Below are 12,901 nucleotides of genomic sequence, written 5' to 3'. Positions count from 1 at the left end.
CACCCCACTGGCCACCCCGCTTGCCAGTATATCGTTAGATTGTTGTAGCATCAGTTATGCATTTCATCCCAAATGAATGCATTTATTTTGTTTTGTTAAATGTAGGGCTGTCAAATTTATCGCGTAAACGGGCAGTAATTTTTAAAAATTAATCACGTGAAAATGTTTATCGCAATTAATGCATTCGCGATACGACTCATTCACACATTGCCGCAAACAGGCTACAATGGCGCCATTTTACTTATATACAGAGATAAGAGGCAGTTTCAAGTGAGTGGAGTAGATACAAGCATTCATTGGGGCTGTGCTTTTAATTGGCAAAAGCTTTGTCATCTCTCACACAGCAACTATAAATATTGTGGGAAGCGACGTGGGGAAGAATGACAGGAGTTGATCTTTTTCTTAACACCCTGTATTGTACCCAACGCAGAGAAGATATAGCATTTGCAGCCACCACACACAGTCATGGTTGCACCACTTCCCATTATGCATTTGGGCAGAACAGTTAAGTCGCTACAGTATCATGTACTGAAAGCTCAACAAATACACTAGATGGCAATATTTAGTCACAATATACAAACTCACATTTATCCTTTAAGAATTACAAGTCTTTCTACCCGTGGATCGCTTTCACAGAAAGAATGTTAATAATGTTAATGCCATCTTGTGGATTTATTGTTATAATAAACAAATACAGTACTTATGTACAGTATGTTGAATGTATATATCCGTCTTGTCTTATCTTTCCATTCCAACAATAATTTACAGAAAAACATGGCGTATTTTAGAGATGGTTTGAATTGCGATTAATTACAATTAATTAATTTTTAAGCTGTGATTAACTCGATTAAAAAGTTTAATCGTTTGACAGCCCTAGTTAAATGTACACCTTATGCCTAATATATACATAACACAATAAAACAGAATTGTTGTGGAACTCAAAATGTTGACTGGACAGTTATGGACTATGCACATTAAATCATTAGTAACATCAAATATTACACAATACACCAAAGTATATCAGTAGCCGTGTCCTTAAGTCTTTCTGATAGTTTTCCCCTGGCCTTTTTACTACAATAATATAATGAAAACCGGAAATTATGGCTTTTAGTTTTGGCCACCCCATGATTTTAAGTGGCCCCATCTAGCCACCCCTAGGAAAAATTTCTGGAGGCGCCACTGCATAGGCGGAGACTTTGGGGGGGGGGGGGGGGGGGGACACAACATGTTGATGACCCCGAAACGCAGTGTCAGCAATAAAATCAGACTTTATAGAATATTTATAATAAGTTGACAATGAGTGTTTTTTTGTTTCCCATCATTCTAACTAGGGCTGCTTAGGCAATACTATTTGCCAAGATCGTCATCCATTGAATATGGTACGCCGGCCGGTGTTGTGCCAATGTAGTTACCCCAGTCAAAAATTGTATCCCCTGGGCGGAGCCATACGGAGGTGGATTTGTGTCTTTATTATTCAATCCAAAAAAAAAAGTTGCTTGAATAATTTTTTTTTTTTTTTTTTTGCTTCAATCAAAATATGTATTTTCAACCCAAAAAAAGTCGCTTCAATCAAAAAAAAAAAAAAAAAAAAAAAAAAAAAATGTTTGAATGCAAAAATAAATGTAAAACTAAAAAAACTCAACAAATGCAAAGTTTTTTTTTATTTTTTATTTTTTTATTGAAGTAATGTTGATTTGTGTTGGGGCCACATTTTGGCTAGGTCCTTTTTGTCTTTATCATTCATTCAAAAAATAAATGAATTGCTTCAAAAAGTAAATATTTTCAAAGAAAAATCAATCAAAAAAAAAAAAAAACGATTTCAATCATGGAGAAAGTTTTTGAATGCAAAAAAATATTTGAGATTGAAAATTTTGCATTTGAACACTTAATTTTTCATTGAAAAAGTGTTCTTTGATTTGTTTTTTTTGTTTGTTTGTTTGTTTTGTTTGTTTTTTGTTTTGTTTTTTTCTTGGGCCTCAAAATATAGGTAGGACATTTGTGTCTAAATCCCCCAAAAATTTGAAAAATAAAATTGCCCTCCCTAATTTTTGGGGGGGAAAATTATATACAAAGCAAATGACCATCTACGTTGCTAGTCACATGATCCGTTTGAAAAATAATTTTTACCCATTATAATATATTTTTTTGTTCATTTCATTTATTTTTGTTGCAGTTTTATTACTTTACAACTTTTATATATATATGAAAGTCAATGACATGCAATGACACTTTTGGACCCCCTTAAAATCCGCTTATGAACTATCTCCCTGCAACTATGGTTCATGTAAAGACAGATAGACAGTCCAGGCTTTGGGAACAACTAAATTAATGTTTTTCAACTGTTTGTTTCAACCGCGAGGGCTGACAGCCAGTGGCGGTTTTAGGAGTGGGGGAACAGGGGCACCTTTAATCGCGTAATGCACGCTACACGTCACCTCCGCTCATTAATATTCATGACGTTAGCAACTGTTGCTAAGGGGGGACACCAGTGGTGTTATCAGGATGGCAGCTGTGGGTGGGCATTACTCTTACCTGGGGAGGTACTTAGAACACAACTTAAAACTTCTATATGAATGGGATACCATACGCGGTGCCCAGAGCGTGTCCCTGCCCACTCCAGCCCCCCCCCCCCCACCCCCCCCGCCCCCCACCCCCGGTAACGCCCCTGGGAGACACGCTACCATTCGTTCCCAACTGTAAATTAATGGAAATAGTGCATGAAGGAGATGTTTACAGAGCTAAACCTACCAATTCTGTCCGAAAATGATGTCCCTAGTGCCAAATTCACAGCTAAAGATGTGGAAGAACATACAAATGTTCAGTTAAAGAGATGGCTGATCCACACCTTTTTCCTTGCGCCGCTGACAATGACGCTCTCCTGTTTCAACATGCTATCCTATTCCCCCATATGCCCTGTCTTTTTTATATATTATATCCTCTGGTTCTCTGATGTCTCTGACTGTTCTTGGGGTAATTGTAATTTATATTGTTAGTTTTGTGTAGCAATTGCAAATTCTACCTTGTGACAGCCAACGAACACTTTTAATTTTTTCATCAGTAACAAATCTTAATTCTATTAATTTATTTACACTTCCCCCTTACTAAAGTTGTTTCTTTACAACAGAAAAGGAAATGGTGGCAGTCAGATATCACTTTCATTCTTTTCAGGTCAATCATTGTCAGACAGCAGCAGCACGGCAAAACGCCACGCTAAAAATTAGATTAAAATATCAAAATAGCTTACCATTTCAGGGAACGCTGTGGCAGGCAATGGGTCGGGATTGTCATTTGTAGGTGAATGACTTCACCTTGCTGGCATTACACTGGTCTTTCAGACGTCCGCACAAGCTGATCCATTGTTCACATTTTTTCCTTTGACTCTTTGGTTTCGGGAAGCGTATGAAGAAAACATCTTTCATATGTGGGCGTCGTAATGTCTAGAGTCATTTCTAGTTTGATCGGCATGTTCGTTTTTGAAAGATTACCAGAGAAAACTAGCAGAAATATAAATGTTTGTATGTGAGGGCGTGTCTATAATGTCCCACTTCCGCTTTACGATGCGACATCATGGTCTAAAAATAGCATTCGTGCGGTACTCTATTTGAATGTCCCCTGAAGTGCCCTTGGGTCATGTCTATCATTCACTGTCAGACTTTCCAATTCAAATCGAATAGACGTCTGTCAACGTCAATGGCAGTCTTAAACTCAAACCATTACAACAGACGTCAATTGCAGTCTTAAACTCAAACCATTACAAAGTATAACTTTATTTTCCCATACCTTAGGGCAGTGTTAATGTGCTGACTGTGTATGCCCTTAATGTATTGTTACTGTTGGCCATTTTAGGTAAATTGGTAAGCAAAGACATTTTTTTGGAAGGTATCTGTTGTAAAAAGTTAAATGACCACTGGAAGGAAAAGGAATACAGAGAGGAAGAAAGGATGAACAGATGTTTGGATCATTGCAACATGCAATTATGGTACAATAATATTATTTTAGATGGGGAAAAAATGCATTTCGGTCATATTTTTATATGGGGTGCTATGTGGATGTAACAGAGTGGACAGTAATAGAGGGGAGATTTTGTGCTAAAGTTAGCCCTCAGCCTTGCTTTGCAAGCATAAACGCAAACATGACTTGATACTTGATGAAAAATCTATAATTTTACAAATAAACCTTTTAAAATGGTTCAATTCAATTCATTTCTTTGATGTATAGCTTTAACAGAGTGGACATTAACCATCAACCACACTGAACATACCTCATAAAACTGCAAAACCTCATTTTTATTTTAAATTGCTTACCATAGTTGAATTTCCCGCCACTGGTGTGATGTTATCACAGAAGAGTGATGTCATTAATAAAATGGGGGATTTTCTTAAAGGGACACAACCACAACTTAATAGGACTGTGACACTGGGGCCGACAGAAACCTTTTTTTTTTAAATTAATTAAATAAAATAGTTTAATTTATAACATCATATGATTAAAGATAGTTGAGGCAGGACAATAGGATTGTAACAATTAATTTAGATTTTTTTTTTCTACTTAAATTAGTTATTTCATACACTGAATGTGAATGAAACCCTACGGACATAGCAAAATTCCATTAAAACCTTTTACCAGGAGTAAATAGAATTTTGAAAATAGAATTTAGGTGCCTGTACTCTTGAGTTTATGATAGACGACGATTGATAATAAACAAAAGAATGAATTGAATCAGTATTTGGCCAACTTTAGTGAAAATACAGCTTAGTTTATACTGGGGACACATATGGCACCCTATTAAAAATGACCCATTCTTAATAAAGTGTTGCTCTTACTTTATAATTACATAAAATACTGAAATAGCCTCAGTTAATAGCATACCAAAACTTGCTCATGCAGCCAAACAAGGATGTAAATGAGTGAGCAAGTGGCAGAACAGTAGACATTGTTCATTGTGTGGGTTAACCAGAGCATCATCTGTGCTATCGGATGCCTTTTTGTGTGTGTTTCATGCTATTTAGTGTTTCCATACCTACAATGTCATATCCGTACATACAGGACTGTATGTACAGTTATTATTTACAGTACTATGTCCATATTGTGTTAAAGGCAAGTCATCTAAGATGTGTGTAGCAATATCTAGAAATAGTAGGACAACACTTCCCTTTTTTCGCAGTTTTGTCGTGGCAGGGTCCATACCAACGATTTTTAAATGAATTTTAAAAAATGTATTTCCCTACATTTTGAACCTTAAAACGAGGTCAATTTGTTTTATAACAAGAAGGTTCAGTGATTGTATTGTTGTGCAGAGGTAATATCAAATGCTTACCAATTCTGTTTAAAGATCAATTTTATTACTGTTTAACCTTTCAGTGAAGATAGGTTAGATGATCTACGACTGGACCCCGTGGAAATGATTCAGCAAAAATATTTTCTCATATCATTCAGCAAAATATTTTGATCGACATTTTGAAGTGCATAAATGAATAGTTTCTTATTTTTATTTAGCATGTATGACTTGCACTAGTCCAAAATCACATTGAGGCAAGATGGAAATAAAATAAAACAGCCATTGATCTCCTTCAGCGGTGGCGTCACCGTGTCAGAAACAAAAGCTTTGTAAATGCTTTCTCACTCCCAAAGGTGGGGAAACGGCAAAAATATGCAAGTGTGGACTCTCACTATTTGGTCACAAAAACAAACCTTGAATGTAAAGTAGCTGAAGTCACATGGGTGAGCAAAAAAGAGCTAAAGTCAAGCTTGCCAATAGTGTAGCATAATGACATTTCATTTTCAAAATAAAATCCCATTACTTACAAAAATATGTCATCATCCTTGTCCAACACATACTTAATGCATTTATTCTTAGACTCTTTCCTCTTTTACGTATTTACATGGAAGAGGTTTGGCCTGCTTGTGTTGAGTTCTGTCTGAGGTCAGAGCAGTCACATGGTTACATTGTAATCCTTGTTCACATGCAGACACTTTTTGTTTCTGCAACACTGCCATGTATTCTGCTACTGGCAATATTTACCACAGGTATATCTTTATCCTATAAGATACCAAATAAAGACAGAGGAATGAGGAAGGATGCAGGGGAAGATGTTTCCTAAAAACAAGACTCATGATAATTCCCGAGTCATTACAACAGTTGCCATGTTTACATGGAGCCAAATATTCCAATTACAATCGGAATATTTGTTCAAACCGAATAAATGTGTTCCATATAAACACCTCATTCGGAATGAACAGGCCTAAACCGAATGGAATTTCATTCCGATTCACAGGGGTGGAATATTCCTTTTCCCAAACCGATTAGAAGTAAAATTATATCATGTAAACAGGGAAGCGGAATGGTGTCTGGTTGCGTTCTTTCTGCACATGCTCCGTACTGACGTGGTGACGTCATTTGGTGACGTAAGTAACGTCATTTGCAACATGGCTTCCAAGCACACGCACAGCGCACCTAATTGGAGTCCAGCGGGAAGATTGTATTTAATTCAAACTTTAAAAGAATTGAATATAATTGCTCGCTTAGACGGGCGTAAAACGAGGAACAGTGAACTATTTAAAAAAGTTCACGAGAGGTTACACGAAGCCGGAATAGACCGGAGCGTTGACCAGATTAGAAACCGGTGGAAAACCGGCTACTACAAGGCAAAAGAGCAAAACAGCAGAAGCGGATATGACCCCACAAACACAACAAGTGGGTTAAAGTTAAAACAGCAGCACTCCGACGATTGATCTCCATGTTTTGCAACGTGACGCTTTGTTTTGATTAATCTGCGCATGTCAGACGGCAGTTGTCAAACGTCCTTTCGGAATAAAGGCAGTCACATGTAAACGCTGGATCGGAATAGATGAAGTGACATGTAAACAGCTGATCTGAAATTTCCATTCGGAATGATTTGAATCGGTATGAATAAAAGTCAGCATGTAAACGTGGCTAGTGTTCTACATGGACATGAGGAAACTGAATAGCGTACCGCACGAATGCTATTTTTAGACCGTGACGTCGCATCGTAAAGCGGAAATGGGACATTATAGACACGCCCTCGTATACAAACCATTATATTTCTGCTAGTTTCCTCCGGTAATCTTTCAAAAACGAACTTGACAATCAAGCACTGCCTATATGGAACTTGTAGAAAGGACTTTAGACATTACGACATATGAAGGATGTTTTGTTCATACGTTTCCCGAAACCAAAAACTCGGAGGAAAAAATGTGAAGAATGAATCAACTTGCATGGACGTTTATCGCCAGCAAGTTGAAGCCATTCACATTTCACATGCAGGAAACATTTAGTTGGTTGGCATTGTCCTTCACAGGACAAAGAGGTAAGCCATTTTGATATTTTTTATACTTATTTTTTAGCATGGCGTTTTGCCGTGCTGCTTCTGTCTGACAATGAATGACCTGAAAAGAATTAAGATGGTATCTGACTGCCACTGTTACCTTTTCTGTTGTAAAAAAACAACTTCAGTAAGGGGGAAGTGTAAATAAATTATAGAAGATTTGTTATTCATGAAAAAAATGAAAGTGTTCATTGGCTGTCAACGAGTAGCATTTCCGATCACTACACAAAAATAGCAATGTAAATTGGCCAAAAGAACGGTCAGAGACGTAAGACAACCAGAGGATATTACTGTATTGGCCCGAATATAAGACGGTGTTTTTTGCATTGAAATAAGACTGAAAAAGAGGGGGTTGTCTTATATTCGCGGGCTAGACATTATACCCATTCACGACGCTACATGGCACCGGATATCATTGAAGCGATGTTCTGTCATGACAGAGCTCAGCTACTCTCCCAATTCATGACGCTAGATTGCACCAGATTTCATTGAAGTGATGTTCTGTCATGACAGAGCTCAGCTACTCTCAAGTTTAACCAGTTTGCATTATTTTATTGCAATGCTTTTCCTTATTCAGATTTGTTTCAAGACTACAGTTAGTTAGACTTCACTATGATGGTTAATGCAGTTATTGCAATTTTGTTGTTTTATCACAATAGATTGGCTTATTTACATTTCAAAAACCAGAAGCCATTCATTTACGAATGTGAATGCACTTTAGTTTATTATATATTTAAATGTTCAGATATTAAGATTTGAATGAGGCAAAATAACATGCGTTTTCTTTCAAATATATTGTTATTATCATTTGTTTCGGATGTACTGTAATTATTTTCTGTATATAAATTAATTTGGTATTCAAAAAGTCTTTTTTCAAACTTGAGTCTTGAAAAAGAGGGTGTCGTCTTTTAATCAGGGCCGTCTTATATTTGGGCCAATACGGTATATATAAGATAGACAGGGCATATGGTGGTAAAGGGTAGATTGTTGAAACAGAAGAATGTCAGTGGCGTAAGAAAAAGGTGTCAATAAAAAATCTAAGGTTAAGCTTAGGTTGGCTTGTTTCTTTTTTCTGTCTTTTTAAGCCCTTGACACTCAAGCCATCTCTTTAACTGAACATTTGTATGTTCTTCCACATCTTTACCAGTGAATTTGGCACCAGGGACATCATTTTCGGACAGAATTGGTAGGTTTAGCTCTGTAAACATCTCCTTCGTACACTATTTCCATTCATTTACTATTGGAGACAAACGGGAGCTTGCCCCCCGCCCCCACTTAGCAACAGTAGCTAACGTCATGAATATTATTGAGCGGAAGTGATGTGTAGCGTGTGGTACGCCGTTCAGAAATTTGATTCAGAATACACTGATGACAATGTAGTACTGAATTGTTGAGAATAGATGAAGCATAAAGCCATTTCACCATTTCTGTTCAATAATTTTATTTAAGGCATTGCTAAAACAGGGAGCAGCAGCCGCCTCAAACTTCAGCGCCTTTGTTTGAACAGCTTCCCTTTGCGTCGTTTGCTGGCATTTCTTCTCCACAAATGTCAAACAGACTACGAGGAGGACTACAACTTGACTGCAACTATGTGGACCACGGCTTTAAGCTGGCCTGGTGACTATAAAGCGCCTCACTGTCAGTGCACAGGAGAAAACATAGATATAGGTAGGCATAAGAAAGATTTGATTTTTGATTGACAGGTGACGTGTGTAGGCCGTGGCACATTGAGCAAACACGTCAGCATTCAAATTTGACAGGATTAATGACAACACACTTTTCTGTGATGAGTCAAATTTAGAAAACATAGCCGAGCTGGGACTTTGAAGGATTATCTTATTGATCATTTAAAACAACGTTTTGTTTTTTTTTTGTTTTGTTTTTTTTGTTCTGGATTTACTACCCTAAAAGAAGACAATTTGATCTGTAGCATACCAAGAGGGTTAACTGGTGTTTCTTATGTGAAGAATATCCAATGATTACAAATTGTGTTCAATTTTATTATTGTTTAACCTTTTTGGTGAGGATATGTTTGATGATCTACAAATGTACCACGTGGAAATGATTCAGCAAAACAGTTTGCACCAACATTTTCAAGAGCGTAAATAGTTTGTTTCTCGATGGACTTGTTTATGTGATCATGCCGAGACTTGAATAATTCCAAATTCGCATTCAATGACATACAGTGCCTTGCAAAAGTATTCGGCCCCCTTGAACCTTGCAACCTTTCGCCACATTTCAGGCTTCAAACATAAAGATATAAAATTTTATTTTTTTGTCAAGAATCAACAACAAGTGGGACACAATAAAGTGTAACAAAATTTATTGGATAATTTCAACTTTTTTAACAAATAAAAAACTGAAAAGTGGGGCGTGCAATATTATTCGGCCCCCTTGCGTTAATACTTTGTAGCGCCACCTTTTGCTCCAATTACAGCTGCAAGTCGCTTGGGGTATGTTTCTATAAGTTTTGCACATCGAGAGACTGACATTCTTGCCCATTCTTCCTTGCAAAACAGCTCGAGCTCAGTGAGGTTGGATGGAGAGTGTTTGTGAACAGCAGTCTTCAGCTCTTTCCACAGATTCTCGATTGGATTCAGGTCTGGACTTTGACTTGGCCATTCTAACACCTGGATACGTTTATTTTTGAACCATTCCATTGTAGATTTGGCTTTATGTTTTGGATCATTGTCAAGTTGGAAGATAAATCTCCGTCCCAGTCTCAGGTCTTGTGCAGATACCAACAGGTTTTCTTCCAGAATGTTCCTGTATTTGGCTGCATCCATCTTCCCGTCAATTTTAACCATCTTCCCTGTCCCTGCTGAAGAAAAGCAGGCCCAAACCATGATGCTACCACCACCATGTTTGGCAGTGGGGATGGTGTGTTCAGGGTGATGAGCTGTGTTGCTTTTACGCCAAACATATCGTTTTGCATTGTGGCCAAAAAGTTCAATTTTGGTTTCATCTGACCAGAGCACCTTCTTCCACATGTTTGATGTGTCTCCCAGGTGGCTAGTGGCAAACTTTAAACGAGACTTTTTATGGATATCTGTGAGAAATGGCTTTCTTCTTGCCACTCTTCCATAAAGGCCAGATTTGTGCAGTGTACGACTGATTGTTGTCCTATGGACAGACTCTCCCACCTCAGCTGTAGATCTCTGCAGTTCATCCAGAGTGATCATGGGCCTCTTGGCTGCATCTCTGATCAGTTTTCTCCTTGTTTGAGAAGAAAGTTTGGAAGGACGGCCGGGTCTTGGTAGATGTGCAGTGGTCTGATGCTCCTTCCATTTCAATATGATGGCTTGCACAGTGCTCCTTGAGATGTTTAAAGCTTGGGAAATCTTTTTGTATCCAAATCCGGCTTTAAACTTCTCCACAACAGTATCTCGGACCTGCCTGGTGTGTTCTTTGGTTTTCATAATGTTCTCTGCACTTTAAACAGAACCCTGAGACTATCACAGAGCAGGTGCATTTATACGGAGACTTGATTACACACAGGTGGATTCTATTTATCATCATCAGTCATTTAGGACAACATTGGATCATTCAGAGATCCTCACTGAACTTCTGGAGTGAGTTTGCTGCACTGAAAGTAAAGGGGCCGAATAATATTGCACGCCCCACTTTTCAGTTTTTTATTTGTTAAAAAAGTTTAAATTATCCAATAAATGTTGTTCCACTTCACGATTGTGTCCCACTTGTTGTTGATTCTTGACAAAAAAATTAAATTTCATATCTTTATGTTTGAAGCCTGAAATGTGGCGAAAGGTTGCAAGATTCAAGGGGGCCGAATACTTTTGCAAGGCACTGTATATGCAATTATTTGATGTTGAAATAAATAAAAGGAAAAGAGCATTTGAAAGCCTTACAGCTCATTCATTAATGTAACCAGCTTGAAAGAAAAAAATCAAGGCAAAACCATAGCCCTTTTAATAATAGTTTGTTGAGACCTCTGCAATCTAAATTGTTACGTAAGATTTAGGTGTGTGCGTATCAAACAGCAGCTACTGTGGTTCACTCCTTGTAGGCAAACGGATGTGTCCGCTTTTCAAGTGTCCCTCATTCGGGCCGTACGTTTCAGCTCCCCCTATAATTGTTCAATCAGATTTTGATCAGGACTTTTCAGAGTAGTATTCTTGTGAATAATAATAATAATAATAATACATTTTATTCATGGGTATTTTTAGCTGGGTGTTTTGAGTCTTTCGGCTGAAGGACGACCCTTGATATGCAAATGAGACCAAGCTCTTTGACGCTCAGCAGCACTTCTCGGTCCAGAATGCTCGGCTAGTCTTGAAATGTTATTGTAGTCTGCACTGACTCAAAATAGCATCTGATGGACAACTCCAGACCATTATGTTTTATTCTAGAACCACATTTTAAAACTTTATTTAATATTATTTGACAATTGAAAGCAATGAACAGACCTTAAAGTCTTTCTTTCAGTCTAGATTTTAATTACCTTTCCAAATGTGACAAGAAATGAATAAAAACAAAAATGTATCAAAATGTCAAATGACAGTTAACACTGAGGCTTTCAAACATAATTGTCTTGTAAAATTCACATTGATTTCACATTTGACTAGCATGTGGTGAATTAAGGAAAAGGCTGGCGATTGTGGAACAGTCTTCATTTTCTGGTGAGAGATTTTCCGCCATAGTTTAAGCAAAGCTCCTGAAGCCCAAGGTAAGTGCCTGCTAATATGACCACTGCTCACTAACTTGTCTCCGTCCTGACAGCTAATACTTGGACGGCGCATGTAAGACTTAATCCCTTATTACTGTGGCTATGTTAAGTGTAGGCATCGGACTATAGCACACTTCCAGGAGCTGCTTCCATGCAGAGTGAGAAGGTAAACAATTGCTGCTGGATAAGCTTGAGCTTGAGTATCAGGATGGCACAAGAACTGGGGTCTAGAACTCAAGTTATTTCAGGGTGGCTAGATATACAGTATGAATACAGGCCACAGCAATGATTCCACAAAAAAGGTTACTTTGAAGTACCATATTTTTCGGACTATAAGTCGCACCTGAGTATAAGTCGCACCAGCCATAAAATGCCAAACGAAGAGGAAAAAAACATATATAAGTCGCACCGGAGTATAAATCGCATTTTTGGGGGAAATTTACTTGATAAAATCCAACACATAGAACAGATATGTCATCTTGAAAGGCAATTTAATACAAAAATACAATAGAGAACAACATGCTGAATAAGTGTACAGTATGATTTTACATGATGCATGAACAACGAAATGCGAATATACTGTCCTCACCAGGATGCTATGGCTCGGTCCTGGCTATACAGCGAGCTAAACTCCCAAATGACGATGCTGGACGTCCGTATAATTTGCTGAATCAATTCCGTCCTCCAACAGGTTCGCATCAACGTAAATAAATGGTAATTAGGTGCTATTACAGCAATGACACAAACAGTTATTATGCATTTGCTAGCATTAGCACATCTTTCAAACAACCACACAACTGGCACAAGCGTCCGATCGCGTGTGGAAAACACAAAACAACAACAGGAAAGACGATACACACAGGCGTTG

This window comes from Corythoichthys intestinalis, chromosome 2 (assembly GCF_030265065.1).
Source record: "Corythoichthys intestinalis isolate RoL2023-P3 chromosome 2, ASM3026506v1, whole genome shotgun sequence".
Taxonomy (NCBI): domain Eukaryota; kingdom Metazoa; phylum Chordata; class Actinopteri; order Syngnathiformes; family Syngnathidae; genus Corythoichthys; species Corythoichthys intestinalis.
This window is presented reverse-complemented; position numbering follows the sequence as displayed.